Source organism: Trichomycterus rosablanca, chromosome 6 (genome assembly GCF_030014385.1).
Source record: "Trichomycterus rosablanca isolate fTriRos1 chromosome 6, fTriRos1.hap1, whole genome shotgun sequence".
In the NCBI taxonomy this organism is placed as follows: Eukaryota; Metazoa; Chordata; class Actinopteri; order Siluriformes; family Trichomycteridae; genus Trichomycterus; species Trichomycterus rosablanca.
Genome location: NC_085993.1, coordinates 27,835,990 through 27,862,592, shown reverse-complemented (window position 1 = coordinate 27,862,592; position 26,603 = coordinate 27,835,990). Strand labels below are relative to the sequence as shown.

General features: G+C 36.8%; 1 long non-coding RNA gene across 1 annotated transcript; it reads left to right on the top strand.

Moving 5' to 3' along the window:
• The first annotated feature begins 886 nt into the window (after positions 1-886).
• LOC134316428 (uncharacterized) lies at positions 887-25,478 on the top strand. The gene is made up of 2 exons (XR_010013097.1): positions 887-1,004; positions 24,999-25,478. It is a non-coding gene; the product is annotated as an uncharacterized LOC134316428 (long non-coding RNA).
• Positions 25,479-26,603: the final 1,125 nt, after the last annotated feature.

Genomic DNA, 26,603 nt, shown 5'->3' with positions numbered 1-26,603 from the left:
ACCACTTACATTAGACAAAATGAACTAGTGCATATTCATAATGAATTCATTAATGTATTACATGTAGGAATCAATTATTAATTACTCATGAAATAAGAGATGAATGAATGCTTTTTCATGTACCTGCACTATAATGTTTTTGGTACGGTAATGTGTTTATCAATCTGTTCATTCAGTGCAGGTAAACCTTATGAATCCAGCACATGACTTAGTGTTTAGCCAAAATGATTATTATTATGAATCCTCAGGAAAGTGAAGGGAGATTAGTTTATGCAAAAAACAAAACATAAAAAACTTTAATGTCTATTCTGTATATTGTCTCTACTACTTAATGATATGGCATTATGTAATGTATGCTAATATAATGTACTGTGTGTTAACAAGAACGACCTATTAACAAGTCATTATAAACATCAATCTTCCACTTTATATACCAAATTGACATTAAAGCAGATGCAGTAAATGTAAACGCAGTTGAAAATACCCAGAAATTGTACAAATGTTTATTATTTGCCGTTTAATATTTCATTTACTGCTGCCTGTCCCATTTGAGAACATGACAGCGCCGGGTTTGTTTGGAACTATTGAGGGTTACATGAACCACGTGACCGCGTAGCGGCGAGATCAAGGAGTGTCGCAACTCTATCTATCTACGGCTCTGGTTATAATTATATTACAATATTGTACCGGCAATATGTGAGTGACATTCAGCTCAGCCAATCAGAATGCAGCACCCAGTTTATACATGTGCGTTTGGACGTTCTGCAGATAGTTTGTTTTGTATATGAGACTTGCCGTATGAACCCAATAGGTAGTTTGGTTGCTGGAGCTGGGTAGTCTAAAGTGTTGTAATGCTCATTAAAGTCCTGACTAAACTAAGCATTTATTCCCACACCTCCACCAGCACACGCAGCAAAAGACCCATAGCATCCCCGCCGGACGAGCAGCACTCACAGCGGCTAGGTGAGCCGACCATCTACAGTAGCAAGTGGCTAATGCTAACGGTAAAGTGCAGCGATAACGAAAGTAAAAACACAACAATATTTTCGTTAAGTAAAATATTAAAATAACTAAAAGACAATGAAATATCAGAATACATGTAATCAAAATATACAGTGCACAGCAAGGGATTTTGGGAATCTGTGTAACCTGCCTAACGTTACTAGACCAATATATATATATACAGGGGTTGGACAATGAAACTGAAACACCTGGTTTTAGACCACAATAATTTATTAGTATGGTGTAGGGCCTCCTTTTGCGGCCAATACAGCGTCAATTCGTCTTGGAAATGACATATACAAGTCCTGCACAGTGGTCAGAGGGATTTTAAGCCATTCTTCTTGCAGGATAGTGGCCAGGTCACTACGTGATGCTGGTGGAGGAAAACGTTTCCTGACTCGCTTCTCCAAAACACCCCAAAGTGGCTCAGTAATATTTAGATCTGGTGACTGTGCAGGCCATGGGAGATGTTCAACTTCACTTTCATGTTCATCAAACCAATCTTTCACCAGTCTTGCTGTGTGTATTGGTGCATTGTCATCCTGATACACGGCACCGCCTTCAGGATACAATGTTTGAACCATTGGATGCACATGGTCCTCTAGAATGGTTCGGTAGTCCTTGGCAGTGACGCGCCCATCTAGCACAAGTATTGGGCCAAGGGAATGCCATGATATGGCAGCCCAAACCATCACTGATCCACCCCCATGCTTCACTCTGGGCATGCAACAGTCTGGGTGGTACGCTTCTTTGGGGCTTCTCCACACCGTAACTCTCCCGGATGTGGGGAAAACAGTAAAGGTGGACTCATCAGAGAACAATACATGTTTCACATTGTCCACAGCCCAAGATTTGCGCTCCTTGCACCATTGAAACCGACGTTTGGCATTGGCACGAGTGACCAAAGGTTTGGCTATAGCAGCCCGGCCGTGTATATTGACCCTGTGGAGCTCCCGACGGACAGTTCTGGTGGAAACAGGAGAGTTGAGGTGCACATTTAATTCTGCCGTGATTTGGGCAGCCGTGGTTTTATGTTTTTTGGATACAATCCGGGTTAGCACCCGAACATCCCTTTCAGACAGCTTCCTCTTGCGTCCACAGTTAATCCTGTTGGATGTGGTTTGTCCTTCTTGGTGGTATGCTGACATTACCCTGGATACCGTGGCTCTTGATACATCACAAAGACTTGCTGTATTGGTCACAGATGCGCCAGCAAGACGTGCACCAACAATTTGTCCTCTTTTGAACTCTGGTATGTCACCCATAATGTTGTGTGCATTGCAATATTTTGAGCAAAACTGTGCTCTTACCCTGCTAATTGAACCTTCACACTCTGCTCTTACTGGTGCAATGTGCAATTAATGAAGATTGGCCACCAGACTGGTCCAATTTAGCCATGAAACCTCCCACACTAAAATGACAGGTGTTTCAGTTTCATTGTCCAACCCCTATATATATACTTTTTTTTTTTTGCACTGGGGCCCATGAGCTCCTAGTTACGCCACTGGCAGACTTTTTTAATGCATAGTATTGAGTTTAGCTTTAGTCAACATATTAGTGTTCTTAAGAAATCATTATTTTCATGAACTTAAAAGATTCCTAAAATGCTTTCTCTAATATACTGTAAAAAACCCTACAGCTTTTTAAATGATATTTTTAAATGAGAGTATAATGATATTTAGCTATGTTAAGCAAAGTTCTGATAGGATTATTATTTGTACCCATTTTCCTGCCAATTTAGTCATTAATCATTGTCAATTTCCATTTACTTGGTCACATAACCCTTGCCAATTTTGGAGGAAATTACATGCTTTCTTTTTAGCTTCTTTTCATGTGAAAGACTGTGATAAAACAACCAGCCCAAGATTGCTGAACAGGATTGAGTATGTATGTGTTCATGTACTTTACCATAAAACTACCATATGTTCGCAGTGAATGTTTGCCAGTTGAGAGTACAAACAGGTGCAAAATGGCAGCACCAGAAATTGTATGTGATTTCAAAGTGGGTCAGACATCTCCCATTACCATTCACAGTACAACCAAATTCCAGCACAGGCCCAGGGATTCATGCATAAACTGTAAAGGAAATTTCTTACACACAATCCTGCTCTCATTGTATGAAAACCACAGCTGGTCTCAAGAGAAATCTGCCATCAATGGGTATCAATTTGGTTTTCTTTTACAGCACGTCTCTCTCAATCCCATGAGGGTGTTGGGGGTGGTGGTGGCAATGGTGAGGCTTTACAATAATGTCTGGGTCATCTCAGCTACAATGTTTAATGAGGCTAAGAGTTTCACAGCAAAACTGAATGCAGGAACAACAAGATTAGACATGAAGTTTGTTTGTTTATTAGGATTTTAACGTCATGTTTTACACTTTTGGTTACATTCATGACAGGAAACGGTAGTTTATCTTCACACAAGGTTCATTAGTTCACAAGGTCATATCAAACACAGTCATGGACAATTTTGTATCTCCAATTTACCTCACTTGCATGTTTTTGGACTGTGGGAGGAAACCGAAACGAGTAAACCCACGCAGACCCGGGGAGAACATGCAAACTCCACAAAGAAAGGACCCAGACCGCCCCACCTGGGGATCGAACCCAGGACCTTCTTGCTGTGAGGCGACAGTGCTACCCACTTAGCCACCGTGTGGTGAGCTGTGTGCTAAAAAGAAAGAAAAAATTCCACTATCTTAGGCCCTCTGTACAAGAACACATATAAAGAATTATTGTTTGTAACATTGTCAAGCTTGTCCAAACCTGAAATTTTTTTTTTTTTAAATTATCTTCCTTCACCAAGATATACGAGCAATTGACCTTTATCTTGTTGGACTTTCCATTCCAAAACCATGGGCATTAATATGGAGTGCTGACCCCCCTTTCCCTGTCAAGGATGTACAGTCAAGCCAGTAAGTCTGCACACCCCTTTCACCTTCTCCACATTTTATTAAATTACAGACTCATTCTATAATAGATTGAGTTCTTTTTTTCACAAAATTCTACACACAATAACCCACAATGACCAAGGGAAAGCAGGTTTTAGACATTTGTGCTAATTTATTAAAAATCAAAATGTAAAAAATTATATACATAAGTGTACATAAGTGTGCACACCCTTTGATATGACACCCAAAAGTGAGCTGAGGTGCATTTTGTTTTCACTGATACTGCTTGAGATATTTCTACAATTTAATTGGAGTCCACATGTGGTAAATTTAATTGATTGGACATGATTGGGGATTGGCAACACCTGCCTATATACGGTCCCACAGTTGACAGTTCATATCAGAGCAAACTCCAAGCCATGAAGAAAACCTGCTTCAGGGCGAAGGTTTACCTTCCAACATGACAACGACCCAAAGCACACAGCCAAGAGAACAAAAAAGTGGCTTTGGAGAAAGTCTGTAAATGTCCTTGAGTGGCCCAGCCAGAGCCCAGATCTGAATCCAATCTGTGGAAGGAGCTGAAAATGGCTGTGTACCAACGCTCCACATCCAGCCTGACAGAGCTTGCAAGGATAGACAAAGGTGCATCAACCAAGTATTAGGCTAAGGGTGTGTACAGATATGTAACCCCTAAATAAAACATGTTTGTCAGTAAAATAAAATTGCATATTTTCTAAACCTTGTTTTCACTTCGTAATTATTGGTGATTGTGTGTAGATGTTTGAGGCAAAAAAAAGAACTCGATCTATTGTAGAGTGACTCTGTAACGTAATAAAATGTGGAGAAGGTGAAAGGGGTGAGCAGACTTTCCAGCGTGACTGTAACTGTCTCCACCTTTTGGCTTTTTAAATCTTTTTTGTGGGAATTAAAGCTCATTTATATATACTGTATATATATATACAGTATATATATATATATATATATATATATATATATATATATATAAAACACTCATAAAAACATCAAATGATGTATTGTTTGCAATCAGTGTTTCAATTTATCCCAAATGTATTCAATATGGTTGAGGTAATGGGCAGGCCACTGAAATTTCTCCAGATTTCACCAAACAAATAATGACTTTATAGACCTTGCTTTTAAACTGGGGCATAGTCATGTTTGAACAGACAACCACCAAATTGTTGCTACAAAGGTGGAAGCATATTGTTTGTTTTATATAATTGATTTCATACACCTGTTGACAACTGCAATGAATAGTTATAAAAGGTCTCATGGAAAATAAATTACTGTTTTGTAAGCATTATTAATTCGTCTAAGCAAAACAGCAGACTAGTTAATACAAAATGTAATACAAGACAGATAGAATATGGAGAAACAAAATACTGTTCAAAACAACTTTATTTATTTCTTTTGCAATGCCTATTTCACTCATGCAAATACATAATCCTCTCCCCCCATCTCAATAACTTGTTGTGCCACCATTGTCAGGAATCATGTTTGAATTGCTTTAAGCTTGCCAAATTTAATAGCTTTTAAACATGAAAATGTTAAAACTCCCCCTATAACAACTCAATAGTATTTAAGAACTCAGAACTTTTACTAGGTATATACTGTATGTGTATATATAGAGAGAGACATCATCATATGCATACACAGTATAGATAGTTCAGTCATGATTTCATCAAATCTGATGTGGAAAAGTATGCAACCTACAATTATGGTAATAAATTTTACTATGCACTGTAATTGCACACTATTCATTATGTCTATTTGATTGTTTATTTGTCTGTCAGCTGGTTCACCGAGCAAATCACATGTTATAATAATTTATTGGTATTTGCTGGATGAGATGGCATACCCAGGAGCACCCTGTTAAACTGAAAGAATGCCCCTTTACCTCATTCCAGAAAGCAATGTTTCAAAAGCAGTGTTTATATTAACCCATAATAAACCTTACACAATTTTAAAGCCAACCCACAAAATGTAATAAAAATAATTGTGCTTTTACAAAACTGCTTGTAGTTTACTTTTATTACTCTTTATGTATAGCTTTTATATGAATTTAAATGGTATGAATTATACTGGTAAAATTGTAACCCCAGTTCCAAAAAAAATAAATAAATGAAGCAAGACAGCAGTGATCTGCAAACATTTTGACCTGTATATTACTAAATAAAATAACAAAGACAATGTATTTCATGACAATGTTTTGATAATGGTCTGGAAGTTAACGACTTATCCACCCCCTTATCTGCTATACTTTATATAACTTTGTCTGGGGTCTCTGTTGTCAAAAATTGAACACCATGATGCACTCAATTCTTTTTAATGGTATAATTCTATAGTTCTGGTAATGGTCTAGCACCTAGACTATAGTACAAAGCCATGCTGTTGTAAAATATGCAGAATATGTCTTAGTAAAACATGCAGGGACTTTCCTGAAAAAAGGGACTTTTCTACATGGCTGGATATGTTGTTGTGTATAGGGCTGTCGCGCTAACCGCAATTTTGAAATATCGCGGTATAGACCAGCCAACCGCAGGGCATGCCAAGCAACCGCAACACCGCGGTGTTCACGTTTTTTCTTTCTTTCTTCTATTTTTTTTTGTTTATATTGTTGCAGGGTCCATCTTGTTTTACGCTTACATTCGGGCGTAATAAATGTTAAATAAATTCATAATGAAAATGAGCTAGGAGCGTCATTTTCCCGCAACCTGTTCTCATGCGTTGCTGCTGAGTGTCAGGCTTTGTGTTTTAAAATGTAAACAATCGCAACAGGAATTATAGGCAAGTTTATTAATGATCAAATTGAGTTCACACTCAATAAAATACTTGTAATTTAGACTATATTCAAACAGCCTCGGCGTACTAAAACACTTAATGACGGTTAATATGGCATTGCAGCCTGCAAATATTCTCTTTCTGGTCTTGCTGGAATGATTTAAATGTATTTCGTTGAATAAAAATGTATTGAAACGAATAATAACTTGAAATGTAGTATATATTGTTATGTTAATTATACCTACTAAATAGATAGTTTGTCGCATTGTAAAGTCGCATGCAGGTACAGTACACGTGTATTAGTGTAACGAGCCCCATCAGAGAGAGTTTTACACCGAGGGGAACATCGCTACCCCACTCAGATTCTCTCTAAACCACATCAGATGAACGTGTTGGTTCTTCTAGCGCGCATAATAACGCAGGTTTAAACTCTTACAGACTTTATTATATTTCTTTTTTACCATATTTTGATTAGATGTGTATTTACAATATTTAGCCTAAACACTTTTTTTTTTCGTTTCACACTGTATATCTAGCCTAGGAGCTAAATTTAAACCTTTTTTTAATAGAGAAAAGACGCGCATCCCTGCTCTGTTCTGTATTTAACATTAAACACGCATTTCATTGGTCTTAAAGCTGTCTCATCTTTGTCATTATAAAGCAATAATATACCGAATCATAGCCTAACAATAAAGCTTGTTTATATAGCTCTAAAATGCAGATTAATTAAGTAATTTTCAAAAACCAAAAAAAATTGCGATATTACCGCATACCGCGATATTGAGACAGGTTGAATATCGCAAGGGGAAATTCTTTCACCGCGACAGCCCTAGTTGTGTATGTCATTCTCAGCATAAAGTTTGGCTTTATAGATGTGCACATAACTCATGACATTGGCACCAACACACCCATACCATGACAGACATAGGCCTGTAAAGTTTGTGTTGGCCTGGTGCAGGGTCAGCCCTCTGGGCTCAAGGTACAGTGGTTGACCCTGCAATAGGTAAAGGAGGGCCATCCTAACTGAACCAACCCAAACTTCAAAAGCCAGTGTCTGTCATGTAAGGGTATGTTAATTCCCTTGGGTTATCTGCCTTGCTTAAGGGACCAACAGTGGCTGCTTGGCAGAGTTGGGATTCGAACCCACAAACTTTCAAATGATAGCCCAAATATCCACCCACTGAGCTTCCACTGTCCCATTTTTAAAATTACTGTTGAGGCAAAATTCACTTATTTACTTCATTTACTGTCCGAACTTTGTTGGAATTGGGTTCTGATTTTTACCTATTCATAATTGCGTAGCTGGCTTGTGGTTAGAAATGGCAAATGGGCATGAGGTTGTTTCCAAACTGCATATTTATGTATGTTGTGGTTTTTAAAATCAGATTAAACAAGTAAAAATGTAGTTTTGGGTGTTAAAAAGTGAAATAAATTAAAATACTATTTACTTGTAAGCAATTTTTGTTTCATGCAAAAAAGAAATTTTTTATGCAAACTGAAAGACATAATGCATCATAAAACACTGCTAACAAATGTGTGTGAGTTCTTTTGACATATGTGGCAAAAATTCAGATGTTTTTTTTGTGTAAAGCTTTCCTTAAAAAGTCGAGCTGCATTGGGGGATCAACTTTATTTTAATGCCTGTGGTATATAAATAATATGTCCAACAAGCTCATGGTTAGGCATTCAAATACTTTTCACCATATAGTGTAGAAACACAACAAAATTGCACAGCCCCAAATAAAAAAAACATGGGACAGTAAGAAAAATCTAATGAAAAAACTATTTCTTACATTTACTTTGACATTTATTTCATTGTAAACAGTATGAACCCTGCATGAACTGCATTTGTTAATGTATATCAATTTCTGCATTTCAGTGCCTGCAACTCAATACAAAAAATGTTGGGCTGGTAAAGCATTTACTACTTTGTATTGTTGCAATTTCCTCTCAGCCATACACTCACAGGAATTTTGGCACAGAGGATACCAAGCGATGAAATGTTTCAGGTGTAATTTGTTCCATTACTCCTGCAAATACAGCTTAAGGTGTACAGCAGTTTGGGGTTGTTGTTGTCTTGTTAAAAAATGCATGGACGTCCCTGGAAAAGATGCGTCTTGAAGGCAGCAAATGTTGCTCTAAGATCTCAATGTACTTTACTGCATTACTGCTGCCATCGCAGAAGTGTAAATCACCTTTGCCAAGGGCACTGACACAGTCCCATACCATGACAAACCCTGGCTTTTTAACTTGTTGCTAATAACAGGCTGGATAGTCCTTTTCGTCTTTGGTCCAGAGGCCACAGTGTCAATTTCTTCTAAAAAAAGATCTGAAATACTGATTCGGCTGACCATAATACATGCTTCCACTGTATGATGGTTCATCCTAGATGCCTCTGCGTCCAGAGAACTCAGTGCTGCTTCTGGAAATGCTAACTAAAATAAATTTCATGGGTAATATGTTTTTGACTGCAAGGAAGGATCATGTTACATCATTTCCAACAACCATACAGCCTAATAAACATTTTAATATAAATAGATCCAACAAAATATTTAATAAGAAACCATGTCCATTGTCATGAAGTTAAACCCCATTTGGTGCTATAACAGCCTCCTTTCTTTTGTAAAGTGTTAGAAGCTTTTCTACACCTGTTGGCAATGGGTGTGGCTCAAACAACTAAACTCAGTTATTTCGAAGGCTATACACAGTTTGCCATGTAGCGTGTAACAATACAGGGCATATTGGTTCCAGTATTAAAAAGTCAAAGTGTACTGGTATTAAAAGGTCAAAGATTACATGTGTAACAACAAAGACTTGAAATGTGATCTATCGGAGAAATATACCTGTATTAATGCATGACCTTACTTTCAAGGTGGTGGGAAAAGGGAAAAGAAGAATATATGCAACTGCTTCAACAAGCTGTAATAAGAGAAGGTTATGTGAGGGCTAAATTTCCATAGATAAAGCAGATTGTTATCAGATTTGCTGAGGAAGGAACAATAGACCATCATGGGGTGATGAACCGAGAATGGGAAAAAGATACATCCCAAAGATAGCAGCCATTACATACACCTAGTTATAGTGTAATAATGCCACTGGAGTAGATACTGTATGTCATGATACACACAACATCTGAATACATTATATAGATAAAAAAATTGTATTATTTATTTTCAATGACCAAAAACCACATGTTGTTATGGGCTATTATTAAGAGCTATTACAACTTTAATTTTCAATCCATGTGCACAAGGCATGCTGTGATCGTACACAGAATCTCATATAGCACTGTTAACCATTTCCTTTTAGGGTTTTAGTTGTTTTAGGGTTTAATTATTAATTTGTTTATTTTTCCTGAGCCCTTTTATACTGGTCAGGGTTGTATTGGGTCCAGAGCATAGCATGAATCACACACTCACCCATTCCCTTTCATAACTATACATATTACACATATTATACATATGCGTAATTATATACTGTATATTAGAGCAGCCTATTAACTTCTGTTCACCAGTGTACTGTAAGGGAAAATCAGGGTTCTTAAAAAAACAATGACCAATCTGCTTATAGACAATGGCACAAAGGTAAGGATTAAACCCAGGTCCTCAGGATTTACTTAATAGTATGTATTTGCTCAGTTTGTTTGTATTTAATTAGATACAATCTTAAAGGAATTATATGTGAAGTAGTTTCAGTTAGAGATACTATTTACCAAACCTTATTTTTTTTAAAAGGTGGGACAAAAAACAATATACAGGTAACACAGATTTAAAACATTCCACAATTAGCAGGTGAGTTGTATATAAAAGGATGATCTTCTAAAGGCTCAGTCTTTGCAAACAGGGTTTTGGCTTCCTAAACTTTTTGAAATACCTGCCCATTACTTAAAAAAAACTTTTTCAACATCTATCATAAAATTGTCAAAAGATTTAGAAAATCCTGAGAAAAGTCCATTTAGGGCAAGGCCAGAAACCACAGTTTATTTGACCTTCAAGCCCTAAGACAGAAAAACCATGCATGATAAACAATCATGCTACTGTTATAGACACGCAATCGGAAGTACTTAAAAAAGGTCAAGTTAAAACTCAAGTTAATCAATTTAAAATGAAACTCTTTTATGCAAGGAAAAAGTCACACATTAATTCTATGCAGAAAATAAATTTAAACTAAAGTTACAAATTTAAACATAGTTTTTACTGGTTTAAACATAGTATTTCTTTTTATCTTTTTTATTTAATAATTCTTCTTATTATTTAATTTTATTATTAATGTTGTCTGTAATGTTTGATTATTGAAATGCAATTCTCAATGGATGTTTTGATAGATCCTAAAGCTTCAGCTGGTTCAAAATGCAATAAGTCATAACTAAAAAAATGTATCCTATCATCTCTGTACTTTCTACCAATTAAATAAGTGCTACATGTCTTTGCTCCACAGTATTTCGGTGAACTTATTGAGCACTACAACCCTAACACAGCCCTAACACGTATACAGTAAAAGCCCCAAACATGCTGCAACGTTTAATTACATTTTACAAATTAGATTTTAATTCACCACAATTTAGTCAAAGGATTTCTGCATTTGCAAAAAATGATTTACTAATTCCTGTTTCTTAATTACATAAAAGACTGTAAATAAGTAAGTGATGCCCTGTGCTCTGTCCAGGTTGTATTACTGTAATACTAAAGAGCTACTGTGACCCTGATTGTTATTATTAGTGGGCAAGCACTGACGAACACTATTGTTTTTGTTAGGATTTTTCTTCTTGTTTTTTTTTTCTTCTTTTACATGAGACTTGGTCAACGGGTAATAGTCCTTCCCGCTACTCAGGCGCTCGAGGTCAGCTTGATTGGCCTGATGGTGGTGCTATCGTGTATCGTGTTTTTTTACCTCTGATTACTTGATTTATGCCTTTCAAAAAGCATAAGAACCATATAGCTGTGCACACGTAGATTTTAAGCTAATTTGCATAATATGCAAAATCACACACATTTTGTTCTGGGTGGAGCAAACCAAGCATACAGCATATATGGGTTATGCATAGCAAAATATGGTGTAACTGCAATGCTAGATGGCGCCATACCATGCAAGATAATGTTACACAATCAAAGATTGCCCGATTTACATGAAATTTGGCATACTGATTTATTTAAGTTATATACATATAAAAAATATACTACAATGTATGACCAAAGGTATGTGGACACCTGACCATAGTTGTCTAAAACCATAGGCATTAATATGAAGTTTAAACACCCACCCGCCCAACAGATCTTAGGTACTCAGAGAATGAAATGCTGAGTCAAGTCAAGTCAAATTTATTTATATAGTGCTTTTTACAATAGACATTGTCTCAAAGCAACTTTACAGAATCCAGGACCAACAGACCAAAAACCACTGCTGTTGACTCTGCTGTTGTTGAGCATGTGCAGAATAAACAGGATCTTGAGTACAGGACCGTGATCAATAGCAGAACAATTTCCTGCTCAATGTAGCCAAAACTAAGGAGATAGTTGAGGACCTTTGAGGTCTAAATCCCTGTTGACCCCTGTTTCTATTCTGGGTAAAAAGATGTAGGTAGTAAGGACCTATAAATACCCATAAATACCTGGAGCTACACCTGGAGAACAGACTTTACTTCCTGAGAAAGCTCCAAGGTTTCAATGAGTATGTCAAGATGCTGAACATGTTTTACCAGTCCGTGGCTGCAAGTGCCATTTATGCAGTGGTCTGTTGGGGCAGTGTTATTAAAGCTAGTGACGCCAGCTGACTTAACAAGCTTATAAAAACAAGCAGGAAAGGTCATTGGGAACAATTTGGACTTGCTGGAGCTGATTGCTCAGGAATAATTGCTGGATTAACTACTGCACATCATGGACAACGCTTCTCACCCCCTCTGTGACAGCCAAATTAAACAGAAGAGCACCTTTAGCTTCTGGATGATAAATCCACTATCTAACAAAGAATGATAAAGAAGGTCATTCATACATGCGGCTATAAGACTTTATAACTCCTCCAACACGTCATACCAGACTATTGGACAGTGACAGGACATTACATTGTAGACAGTATGAAAAGTTTAATGTTTTGTCTGGTCAGCTTTATTTCATTTGTTAATATACATCCATTCCAGCAAATATATATAAAGAAAGATTGGAAGGGATTTGCATATTTCTCCCTCCACAGTGCATAATATCATTAAACGATTCAAGGAACCTGAAGGAATTTCAGTACATAAAGGTCAAGGGCGCAAGCCTAAGCTAAACACCTGTGATTTCTGATCCCTCAGATAGCACGTCATCAAAAACCGCAATTCATTAAAAGCTGATATAACCACACGGACAAGAGATTACTTTTATCAAGCACTAAAAAAAGAGTTACATTCACAAATGACACTTAAAACATTACTGTGCAAAAAAGAAGCCTTTTTAACCATATCCAGAATCTGCATGGAGTTATCTGGGCTCAGAGGCATCTGGGATGGACCATAACACACTGGAAACGTGTATTGTGGTCAGCTGAACCAGTATATCAGATATTTTTCCTGACCAAAGATGAAAAGAACCATCCAGGCTATTATCAGTAACAAATTCAAAAGCCAGGGTCTGTCATGGTATGGGGTTGTGTCGGTACCCTTTACACTTCTGTAATGGCAAAATTAATGCCAAAAAGTGCATAAAAATTTTAGAGCAACCTTTATTGAAACTTAATAATTAGGAGGGTGTACACATACTTTTGGCCATATAGTGTATACACGTACACGTATGCGATTACTATCCAAGTTGTATGTTTTTTATAACATATGTTAAAAAAAAAATTCCAGAAGCCCCATTTTTTTATTGCTAATCTGCCTACCCCTTTCTATATGAAACTAATGTCTAAATAAAGTCATGTTTGTGGGAAGGTGCTTTAAGCTTCACACATTCTTCTAAACAACTTGTCATGTAAAGTACTTTATTAGTTGGTCACTTGCCCCAGGTCAAATGGCAAATAGTAACAAGGCTAATAGTCTAGTGTGTTGATTAGCAAAGGTGATGAGGTAACAGTTCATACGGTCATGTAAATCAATTGTGATTAACTGCCTATGACAATGCACTTGCATCTTGACACCTTCTCAACATACCATTAATCACGATTTGGGTTCAACCAAGGCAAACAAATCAAGAAGTGGAAGGAAAGTGAACTTTAGAATTAGTGAGCTCTCTTGAACTTAACTTGGATGTGAAAGTAACTTGCTTCCTTTGAAGTTTACATATAGGGGCTTGCACTTTGTTTGAACCTTTACTGTTGTTGTTTTGGACGATTAACACATAAATGCACATACACATGCACAGAGGGAGAGGGAGAGAAAAGGAGAGTGAAAAAGAGAGAAAAAGACAAGAATGGTCCATAGTGCCTATTGGTTAAACACTGAAATTCCCAGTCAAATATAAGAAAATGCTTTAAGCAATAAGCAAAATTCATATGTTTAACAGAAGATGGAACAAAGAAAAAAAGTTGAACTTTTTTTTTCTTTTTATTTATGCATTTTCTTCCCGTTTTTCTCCCGATTTAGCGTATTCAATTTGTCTTCCGCCTCTGTGGATCCCTGATTGTATTCGAAGAGATTGTATTTTCTACTCACACGTCCTCAGACCCGTGCGCGGTCCTTAACGAACCACTTCTTTTTGCCTATGCATTCTGCACATTGGCCTCTATCTGCTATACAGGGTCCTTGCACAGCGTTTGAAGACCCAACCCACATAGTCCGGTCATCCCGCCCTAGCAGACACGGTGGCCAATAAGTGTCTGCTGCAGGCACTGCCAATTGTGCCCGGTAGATGGCACCCAGCTGACCGGTGGCAATGCCGAGTTTTGAACCAAGAAGTTCAGAATCTCGGCACTGGTGTGCTAGTGGAATATCCTGCTGCACCACCTGGGTGCCTAAAAGTTTATCATTTTTTATTTTTGTATATTTTTTTACATATAAATATACACTAACAACATTTAAATGATATACCTAGGCTATTGCATTATGCAGTGTGGATGGATATACAGGTTGTCTGGACCCATCATTTTGAAGTTAGAGCTAAGATACACTGCAGCTTAATACACAATGATGTTCAAAAGTATGTGGACACCCTAACATTACATTCAAAATATAAGGGATATACAGGGGTTGGACAAAATAACTGAAACACCTGGTTTTAGACCACAATAATTTATTAGTATGGTGTAGGGCCTCCTTTTGCGGCCAATACAGCGTCAATTCGTCTTGGAAATGACATATACAAGTCCTGCACAGTGGTCAGAGGGATTTTAAGCCATTCTTCTTGCAGGATAGTGGCCAGGTCACTACGTGATGCTGGTGGAGGAAAACGTTTCCTGACTCGCTTCTCCAAAACACCCCAAAGTGGCTCAATAATATTCAGATCTGGTGACTGTGCAGGCCATGGGAGATGTTCAACTTCACTTTCATGTTCATCAAACCAATCTTTCACCAGTCTTGCTGTGTGTATTGGTGCATTGTCATCCTGATACACGGCACCGCCATTGGATGCACATGGTCCTCCAGAATGGTTCGGTAGTCCTTGGCAGTGACGCGCCCATCTAGCACAAGTATTGGGCCAAGGGAATGCCATGATATGGCAGCCCAAACCATCACTGATCCACCCCCATGCTTCACTCTGGGCATGCAACAGTCTGGGTGGTACGCTTCTTTGGGGCTTCTCCACACCGTAACTCTCCCGGATGTGGGGAAAACAGTAAAGGTGGACTCATCAGAGAACAATACATGTTTCACATTGTCCACAGCCCAAGATTTGCGCTCCTTGCACCATTGAAACCGACGTTTGGCATTGGCACGAGTGACCAAAGGTTTGGCTATAGCAGCCCGGCCGTGTATATTGACCCTGTGGAGCTCCCGACGGACAGTTCTGGTGGAAACAGGAGAGTTGAGGTGCACATTTAATTCTGCCGTGATTTGGGCAGCCGTGGTTTTATGTTTTTTGGATACAATCCGGGTTAGCACCCGAACATCCCTTTCAGACAGCTTCCTCTTGCGTCCACAGTTAATCCTGTTGGATGTGGTTTGTCCTTCTTGGTGGTATGCTGACATTACCCTGGATACCGTGGCTCTTGATACATCACAAAGACTTGCTGTCTAGGTCACAGATGCGCCAGCAAGACGTGCACCAACAATTTGTCCTCTTTTGAACTCTGGTATGTCACCCATAATGTTGTGTGCATTGCAATATTTTAAGCAAAACTGTGCTCTTACCCTGCTAATTGAACCTTCACACTCTGCTCTTACTGGTGCAATGTGCAATTAATAAAGATTGGCCACCAGACTGGTCCAATTTAGCCATGAAACCTCCCACACTAAAATGACAGGTGTTTCAGTTATTTTGTCCAACCCCTGTATGTAGGGTATATATAGGGTGTATAATATACCTTCTTTGCAGCTATTTTAGTTTTACCCTTCTGAGCAGGTTTTCAGCTACATAACTGATCATTACTGTGAAAATTCATTTTGATCAGCCACAAAACTGTAAGTGAAGTCAGCAGTAATGCTTGGCAGTAAGTCATGCCTTAGTGGTGCTGAATAGGGTTGAGGTCATTGCTCTGGAATGGCCAGTCTTTCACTTGTCAAACCACTGATTCCTATTTTATCACTATGTAATTGGGCAGCTAGCATTAACTTGACATTCATTAAACCCAGGTTTATTATTCAAATAGTCAGATTGTGAAGCATAATTGTTTAATCCACAGAACATCCAGAAGAGTGCAAAATGCTTTACATTTATCTAGTAGGTGCTTGAATTATGCATGGTTATCTTAAGCTTATGTGGAGCTGCTCAGGTATGTAAACCCCATAGATGGATCTCTAGATTAACAGTTTTAGGTCAGACACTAATTGTAAATAAAAAGCCTGGCTCACAATTTACGATTTATTGATCCTTATATGGAGCTTTGTGTTTTTTCTATAACCAGTTTCTAATTAATTATAATTTATTTATTCATTTTGTACTGCCATAATCAACTATTAAAAAAAATAAAAATAAAAAGGCTGCACTAAATTGCCCCAGTTGCAAATCAGTGAATATATAAATGTGTCACTGTGCTATGGATTAGGCCCTGTTGGGTGTGTTCCTGCCCTGCGCCCAGTGTTTTTCTGGGTTGCACCAGATCCACAAGTAACCCTAACTGGGATAAAGTAATTATTGAAAATGAATTAATATATGAATTAGCTGTTGCTAGGCCAGTGTCAGTCTATCGAAAGCTAGTGTAAGGTCTACCAGAGTTGGGACTCAACATGGTGCATTGGCCCTATTCACTCCTTGGTGTGTTATAAATAAGCTGTCATATTCCTCATTACACTAAAAGGCACTGCTCTGCATTAAAAGAAGTTTGTTTGAGACCTTTATTTCTGTGTGTGTGTATGCTACTGTTTAACAGTATGTACATCAGTTCTACCCAAGGCCCAATGGAAAGCATGTAGGTCTTATGATTACACATTTTAATTGTAAACTTTGTTTGTCAATGTTTTTTTTAAGTATTACATTTCTAGTGCAATTGAAACCTCAAATTGGTTTCAGTATGTTATTACACAGTTACAGGGCTGGTTTCAATTACAAGGTAAACTCCATAAACATTTGTAATTGCTATTTCTAGAAAAAAAAGGCAACGTTGATCTCTATTTTAAGGTTCAGCGCAATTTCTCAGACTTTTTAGGGTTTTGCGTCTTTACACTAAATAGGACAAGAATATGACAGAGTGTTATCTTATATCACTGAACTATCATCCTCCTTTCCTCCCCGGATAAACAAACCCAACCTATCAAATCTACATCACCTCCTACTCAGATGACAAACTCCATCCCACTATAAAGTACAAACAGCTATTGTACATAGTTTTTGTAAACAGTTTCAAATGTAATTTGACCAAATAAAACAAACAAATGTAATGTCTCCTACTTCATCCCAACCGAATACTAGTGTGCGCTTCTGGGTTGGGACCTACAGCAAAATGCTATAATAATGATATTAATTCGAAAGTTTTTTTCAGCAGCCTGATGCAGAAGATCCTAGACTTACTGTGCACCTTGCCAATTCCAAATTTATTGATATTTATGCAGACATGACATGTGATTTAAAATTTGTATAGAACAAAAAAAAAAAGAAATCATTAAAAAAGAAATCATGAAGTGCTTTTGTTTATTTTAGCCACTATTTGCAGATATAACAGCTCACACCAAAGGCATTCATTTAACAAAGGAAATCAAGTGTAATTTAATCTCATACAGACAACTGCAACTTCTCTGGACTGGACTATGGACAGACAACAAAACACCGACCCTTTATAATAGCCAGTTTCTTGTTTCATGGACAGCTTTATCGTTTTCTGACTTATAGCACTTCAGGTTAAATAGAATACATCTTTTAGCAACAACACAAGAATAATGCCATTATATTCAAATAAAGAGAGAATCTGGGCAAAAGCCATGGGATATGCAGGCCATGTTAGATAATACATTATACATTAATAATAATACATTTTCAATATTGTTTGTTTTACATTGGAGAAATTCTTTCCAAATTTTGCATAATTGAGTTAGTTCTTTGTCGGACCAATCTAGAATGAAAAAGCAATACCACACCTTAGCCTACCTCAGATGATTTACTAATTGATCTTATCATATTAGAACATTCAGATTACTCTCAAGATCAAGTATGTTTTTTTGATATTTGGATTTTTATAACAATCCAAAATGCATATATTGTACTCTCTATTAGTAATAAGTTGTCAATGTTAAAAGTTGGGACATTTCGTAAAATGCAGTAAAATTAGAATTAGAATATGTAATAAATCTTCTTGAAAGTTAAATCAACTTAACTTTAAGTTACAAAGAAAAATTTCAATACAAAAATTCCATTAATACTAACGAACATAATTGTATTTCGGAAATATAAACAAATCTAGAATTGGATTATGTATTGTGCTTCATAAGACCTAACTTATTTGCAATCTTGCATTATTTTTATTTTACCTGATTTTACCTGACAGGTTTCTCACATTCTTAAGTTTGGCACAAACTGTTGTGATATGACCCATTTTGTAAATACTGAGCCTTCGCTATTCACTCAAACTCAAACTCAAAAGAAGCTTTATTGGCATGACAAATAAGGACATTCGTATTGCCAAAGCAAGTTACAGAGAAATAATAAAAATTAAATAAGAGAGAACAAATATATACAGAACAGTTACATGTGCAAAAATATAAAATAGAATAAAATATTAATAAAAACAGTGCAAAATAATAACAATAAAAATTATAATATTTACAATAATGAGGTAGTAATAATGATCAGTTTGTGTGTGTGTGTGTGTGTGTGTGTGTGTTTGTGTGTATGGGACATGATCACCCACTGTCCCTCACCTGGTGGCAGGTGTGTGTGTAGAGTGCTGCTAGTGTGCAGCTCTCTCTGTGCTCCCCCAGTAGGTGGGGCAGTTTGTCGGTGTCTGGGAGGGAGGTAAAGTTGGGGATGATGTTATTAAATTTGGGGAAGAATTGGGCCCGGATGTGGTGGTACTTGGTACACTGGGTGAGGAAGTGCAGCTCCGTCTCTACTGTACTGAGAGTGCAGTGCTGACTCAACCTCTCCTCCCGGGGCAGCCAGGACCGGGTGTGTCACCCCGTCTCCACGGCCAGGTCGTGTGTACTCAGTCTGTACCTCGTCAAGGTGTTTCTTAATTTAGGGTCGGATACTGTGCTCAGATAATCTGCTGTACTGTAGTGTCTGTTTAGGGCCAAATAACACTGCATTTTACTTTGAGTTTTAGTTTCAGTTCCCCAATAATTCAGATATTTAGTTCTGAGTCTTTGTGTAATTTGGTTTATTCTAATTGGGTTTGCAGATTTCTCCTGTTCCTAAGTCTTTATTTTGTTAGTGTGTGTTAGTGGTGTGTCGGTGTGTGTTAGTAACATGTCTGTGTGTGATAGTAGTGTATCGGTGTGTAATAGTGGTGTATCTGTGTGTGTTAGTGGTGTGTCGGCGTGTGTTAGTAACGTGTCTGTGTGTGTTAGAGTGTCTGTGTGTGTTATTAGTGTCTGTGTGTGTTAGTGGTCTATCGGTATTCACCTTTTCACTGTGGAATGTTGGTGAAGTAGTGTAACATTTTACTCTTTTGTTTACCACTGTCTCACTGTTAATGTGTGTGTTGCAGGCAACACATTAAAAATTTGTTTAATTTTACAAAATGCAATCAAGTTAGTCAGCCAGAAAAAACAGAAGTAATTTCTTTGTACTTTTGTCAGTTGAAAACATTTAGAGAGTCTAAACATCACAAATCTATTTTTATTATTTATTTATTGACTTATTTTTGCAATTTACAAAATGTCCCAACTTGTCTGTAAATGGGGTTTGTAAGTACAAAGAGAAACCCAGATTATTAAGTTGTGTTGTAAAATATTGTATAGTATCAGTTTACTTCTGTCATATTATTGTGCCATGCCATGTTATTCATTTTAATGGATTATGCTGGTAAATTGTATGTGTATATTTATACAGGCCAAGTTTGCTTGTATCCGTTATACTAAGCTAATACAATGTGTTACAATGTTAAACTCTAGGAAACTTGTAAGTACAAGTATATGGACAAGTGGTCACTTTGTCAAATTGTATTTACTCTAAGAAAACATTTGCAGCGAAGAAAGCAAAGAAAGTCAGTGCCACATACTGTACTTTCATACAAAATTCCAAAAGCTCCTCTGTCCTAAATAAAAACATATAGCTTTATCAAGTTTAGCCGTCAAAATACCTGGGAGAAGTTTTACAAGTTACATATTCTCCCCCCAAAAAATAACAATGTTTAACAAGGCTTAGTGAAGCAATCTAGCTAGTACACCTGGACCAAGGATCAGTCTTTACATTATGGCAGTGAAACATTTTATACTATAGTATATGCAGATAAAACTCAGCACTGTGTACTGACTTTAATTAAACGCAAAAAAGTAGAGAACAGCTCAGAGGAATTTCTGAAACAGGAAAAAATGAACACATCCATCAGATCTGACAAACTTCATTAATGGAAACAAAAGCACATTATTTGGTGGGAATGTTAAGTGAGATAAATGACAGAAGGAGGCAGATGTTGCATCTGAGGAAATTAGAAATACTCTACTTGCCAAGACTTTAGGGAATCAGCCTGCTAACAAATTGTTTCTCATTTTGTCATATTACATAACTTCTGCATCTGTAGCACAGTGAGGCTGTGCAGTTAGCAGTGGTGTAATGCAACAAAGTAATGGTATTTTTGGAGCATCTGTACATACTTTACTTGAATTTTTAAATTTCCGTCAACTTTCACTTTTACTCCGATACATTTGCCCTGTGCAAATTTGTTACGACAAAATAAAACAATAGCTAAATGATGTAAGATGTGTGACAGACTGCAAGCAAGCAAACAAATTCTCTAAATGAGATGACTATATATTGATTTTCACCCAACTCCAGGCATGTCAGATGTGACAACCAATGGTGGTGACTAAAACGACCACCCATGGCCATGTTTACAAAAAATATTTTCATGTCGGAGTGAAAGGTTCTTCGTTTTGGATGTAAAGCCTCCTATGTTTACCCAAAAATACAGAAATACTGGCATTTAAAAACTCCCCATCCAACCTCATCTAAGTTAAGAATGTTTAACAAGTAAAGCCGCAGCATCATGGTTTTTTTATTCCTTATAATTAGCATTAAATTGTTCAGATATCTAGCTAACATTTTTGATTACATTTGAATCACAGATATAACGTTTCATTACATTTTGTTGGAATTAGTTCAGTGCAAAACTCTTGAAGACATGTCCATAATTTTATAATAACTCACCTGCCAACAAATATTTCTTCAGGTAACTTCTGTATTACACCAGCAGAGGAAAGATTCTTAGTATTCTGAAAAATGCACGTCTTTAAAAACGCCATACATTTTGTTAAACTCTCTAAGTTTTGCTTCTAATTAATTCCACCAATATGCAAATAAAAAAGACACAGTGTTTCTTACATTTACAATGACTCTTATTTCACTGCAGATACGAAACCAAGTTATTTCATGTTTTGTCTGGTCAACTTCATATCAACTGTTAATATACATATAGATGCATTTCAGGCCTACAACACATTGCAAAAAAGTGGGTATGGGGCAATTTAGGGCTAAGAAAAAACTAAATAGTAATGTGATTTCAAACAGGTGATGTGTAGGTGATTGTAATCATGATTTGGTACAAAGAAAATGTATTTTATTCTATAAATTCTTATGTTGTGAAGACCTCGTTTTTCTGTAGGTGTGAGGTAGGCTTACAGGTGGTTTACAGGCTTAAAAGAACAATCTTCATATTTTTCAAAATTCTGACTGCTTGCGTTTTTATTAACAGCATTTACTTCTACTTTTAATACTTAAGTACATTAAACATCAGATACTATAAGACTTTTACTCAAGTAATATTTTAAGAGGTGACTAACTTTTATTAAAGTAAATTCCTGGTAAAATACTTGTACTCTTAATCAAGTACGTCTTTCAGGTACTTTATCCACCACTGGCACAAACACTTGTATTTAATCATTTATGTATATACCTATGGATGATTGGACATAGGTGTGAGAACATTATCATAGTAAACATGGTAAAAAAATAATAAAAAAGTAATCGAAACATGCAAAATGGAATAAAATATGGTTGGGTGCTTGGCAAAACAGTAGCAAGCAACACAAATCCACAGCCATTGACACCCATTCACAGCAATTAAGAATAGCTCATCTACCCACTGGCTACTCACGAGCTAAAATGAAACCAATGTGTATAGTGGCAAACTCTTTGCAAACTATAAATACAGCCTAGGTAAAAGTATGTGGACACTAAAAGCATCTTGGACACCCAATTTGAAACTTTTGGCAATAATAATTTATTAATAATTATTTTATTAATATTTAATTATGTCTGTTACACTTGTGCCTCTTCAGCATTTGCGATATCAACCACTAAATTTAAAGGAGAAGGCCTGGCTTGCAAGCAAAGTTTCAATTCTTTCCAAAAGTGTTTACTGAGGTCTGGGCTCTGTGCGGACCACTAAAGCTTTTACAAACCAAAAGACCTTGCTCAGGGGCACAGTCATGCAGACACAGGAAAAGCTTTTACTTAAAATTCTATCATAATTTTTTTTTACATATTTTTACATAATATTTTATATTTTATATATGTTCTACATCTCTTTTAACAGGGTGATAAAAGTCCACCTTAAATGGTGGAAAAAACTTCTTCAAAGGTCCATCGATATGGCTTGAACAGAAAAGTTCACTTAAGGTGTTCTTTCTGAAATCTTAGGGGACAAAGTGGTGCCAGAATACTGACCATTGCCATTAATTTCCAGGAGTTCAAAATGACAGTTAGACATACTCTGAGTGGGACAAAATGCATACCATTTTCTCCTGCAAATAAAAGAGGCACTAGCCAATTTTGACATATGCAAGCTTTTATATGTCATAATGGAAAATACATATTTAGCTTCAGATCTAAACATTTACATTTTTGGCATTTAGCAGGCACTGTAATGCAGAGTGACTTACAGAAGTGCTTTTCCTAGTAAACATTTCCTTACTCTAGTTCAAGTATACCACAGTCTAAGATTACAAATCTGCTGACACCCTGTTTATAAATAGTGGAAACAATATGCAAACGCTTAATCTGATAAGGATGACTGGATGAGAATATCATCTATAAACTCAGTTTATCATTAAGTACAGCACTAATTCTAAGTCTAAGCTATGGATTGTACTAACCAAGCACATCTGCTGTTTGGTTATATGTCCATTAGCTGTTTTCACCTTGACCAGCGGCTGTTGATAGCAGTCAAAAAGTCTGGCTCAGTCTGGTCAAATCAACTTGTCAGAATTGGTTCAACTAAGGTAAAGTCAGATATTTTATATAAAAGATGAATTTAATATTAATTTAATGTTTTTGTCCTGTTGAAACACCCAGTTGCATCCAACACTTTTAGGTGCTCCTACTTCTTTATTAACCATTTACTTTCTGCAATCTCTCAAATCAGCCTCAGAAAATAATTACTATCACCACCATTCTTAACAGTAGCTGCAGTGTTGTTGGGCCTAAATAAGTTACATTTTCTCCTACAAAAATACTGCTGGACCTCATGACCAAACACCCAATTGTTTCCTTTTTCTGACCTTATTTTCAAACGGTGTTTACTTTGTCCATGTGATGAGCAACAAATGCCCATCAAGTGTTAATGTTCAGTCTTTAAAGCAGGGTTTTTTTCTTCCACGGCATCCACAGGTGTTGTTAATTTTACTTGAGTATGAATGGAAACACTAAGCAGTTTCTAGTTAATGGCAGAAGTGTTTTGGCTTGTTTAAACAAAACTAATTTTCAGCATAGGGTGACAGATCTTTCCTTTGATACACACATTAATAATATTACTAGAGTTGCTTTCTATCATTTGCGTAATATCGCTAAAATAAGAAATATACTATCTGTTAATGACGCCGAAAAACTGATCCATGCGTTTATAACTTCTCGGTTAGATTATTGTAATGCTCTTCTAACTGGATGCTCTGGTAGATCCTTAAACAAACTCCAGTTAGTTCAAAATGCAGCAGCTCGAGTGCTAACTAGAACTAAAAAATTTGACCATATTACTCCTGTTCTATCATCTCTACACTGGCTGCCAGTTAAATTTCGCATTGATTACAAAATACTTTTACTAACCTATAAAGCGCTACATGGTCTGGCTCCACAGTATCTGAGTGAGCTTATTAATTACTACAACCCAGCACGTCCACTTCGTTCACAAGATGCAGGGTTACTTATAGTTCCTAAAATTAAAAAGACCAAAGCTGGTGGAAGAGCATTTTCTTACAAAGCTCCACAACTTTGGAATAATCTTCCTGCCTCTATTCGGTATTCGGACACAGTCTCAATGTTTAAGTCTAAACTGAAAACATATTTATTTTCTCAGGCTTTTGATTAATATAGACAAAGGCGCAGAGCTTGGGGGTTCTTGGTCATAGAAACTTGTGGTGATCAGGGATGTTGGGTCGCTGTCGTTCTGCCTCTCTTGTCCAATCACTCTGGTTTGGGTAGGAGAGGTGGGCGCTGATGTCCTGTGAAAGCCTTCATGACCTTGTTACCTGCTCGCTCTCCCTTTTAGTTATGCTGTAATAATTAGGGCTGCCGGAGTCTAAAACTCTCTGTAAAACTGTTTGTCAACTAGCATTGTACATTATTAACTACATTCTCTGTTGTTTTACCCCGAGGGCATTCTGATGGAAACCTGTTTACCCGCCGAGGTTAAGGATTAAAGTCGAGACTGCCGGGACAACGATGCTGCTCCTGTCAGATGTGACGGGTCTGGAGTAATTGCAACGACAAGAAATCACTACAGACTTTATTGAAGACTAGAGCGGATAACAACTCTATTATTATTTAATTGTTTATTTATCTATTTATTACCACTGTATGACTTTTAGATCATTCAATTCTGTGTTTGTATGATTTGTGTAAATCGTGTATTTATTTAAAGTATCCTCCAGACCACCCAAGAAGGATGGGCCCTGTTGAGTCTGGTTCCTCTCAAGGTTTCTTCCTGTAATTTTCAGGGAGTTTTTCCTTGCCACAGTCGCCCTCGGCTTGCTCAACAGGGGTTTTTGTATCTGTTGGTCCTGGATTTTGTAAAGTTGCTTTGAGACAAGGTATATTGTAAAAAGCGCTATATAAATAAAGTTGACTTGACTTGACTTGACAGTTTAGGTTTTCTGTTTGACCTTGGCAAAGAGCTCATGGTTACATTCATGTTGTGCCCGCAGAGAGTTATGTGTGCTGACTTGTAAAAAATGTTATCTGCTTTCTGAGAGCTGTACAGATGTACCACTTTTATGTATTGTTAGAGGCACAGTCTAGTTGGTGCAGTCAAACTAGCCCTGTTTACAGGTCGCCATCTATAGTCAATCACAAATAGTAATCACTAAATTAATAATCTAATAATAATTATCTAAATTTTTTTTAATAAAAATTTCTATGTAAATAATTATAACTAAGCAAGTTTGGTTAAATCTTTAGAAAACACACAATAAACCTATAATAAAACCTGCGTTTATAAAGGTTTTTAAAGTGCCTTCATGGAAAAAGTAGAGATGCAAAAATCATACAGATTTTAAAAGTATAATGATATACACTTAATGGCCAAAAATTTTTTAACACCTAACCATGATCTTGTTGAAAATTTCAGTTAAAGAGCCATAGGCATTATAAGGATGGACTTCATAAGGATTTTGTCTGTGAAACTCAGACAAACTTAATGTGGCCATTAAGTTAAAAGAGCAAAGTATTATTTTGTTGTTACGTATGTGGCCAAAATTGTGTGGGCACCTTACCATAAGCTTGCCATATGCTGACCAAGCCATAACTGCCTCTACTTCTCTGGAAAGGCTTTCCACAAGATTTTGAAGTGTCTTTGGACATTTGTGCCTATAAGCAACGAATCATTACTAAGGTTGGGCACTTATGTTGAACAATTTTTTGTTGAACAAATTCAGTTAATTCCAAAGGTGAAAGTTGAGGTTAGGACTGGGTGCAGGAGACTTGTGCCCAGAGGCGCAGTCATGCTGGTACAAATATGTGCCATCCACAAATTATTGCCACAAAATATTATGCCATATATTTTATATAATTGATGTTATTTATTACATTCTAGGGCTATGGGGCCCACCTATTGCTACAGGTATAAAAAATCAACAATCAAGTCTACAGACTTTTGGCCATTTGTTGTATGTGTTTCTTACACATATACTGTGGAAAGTGCATTCAGTAACATTTCTGCCTTTTTTTTTTTTTACTTAAATCAAATATGAAAAGTAACTTAC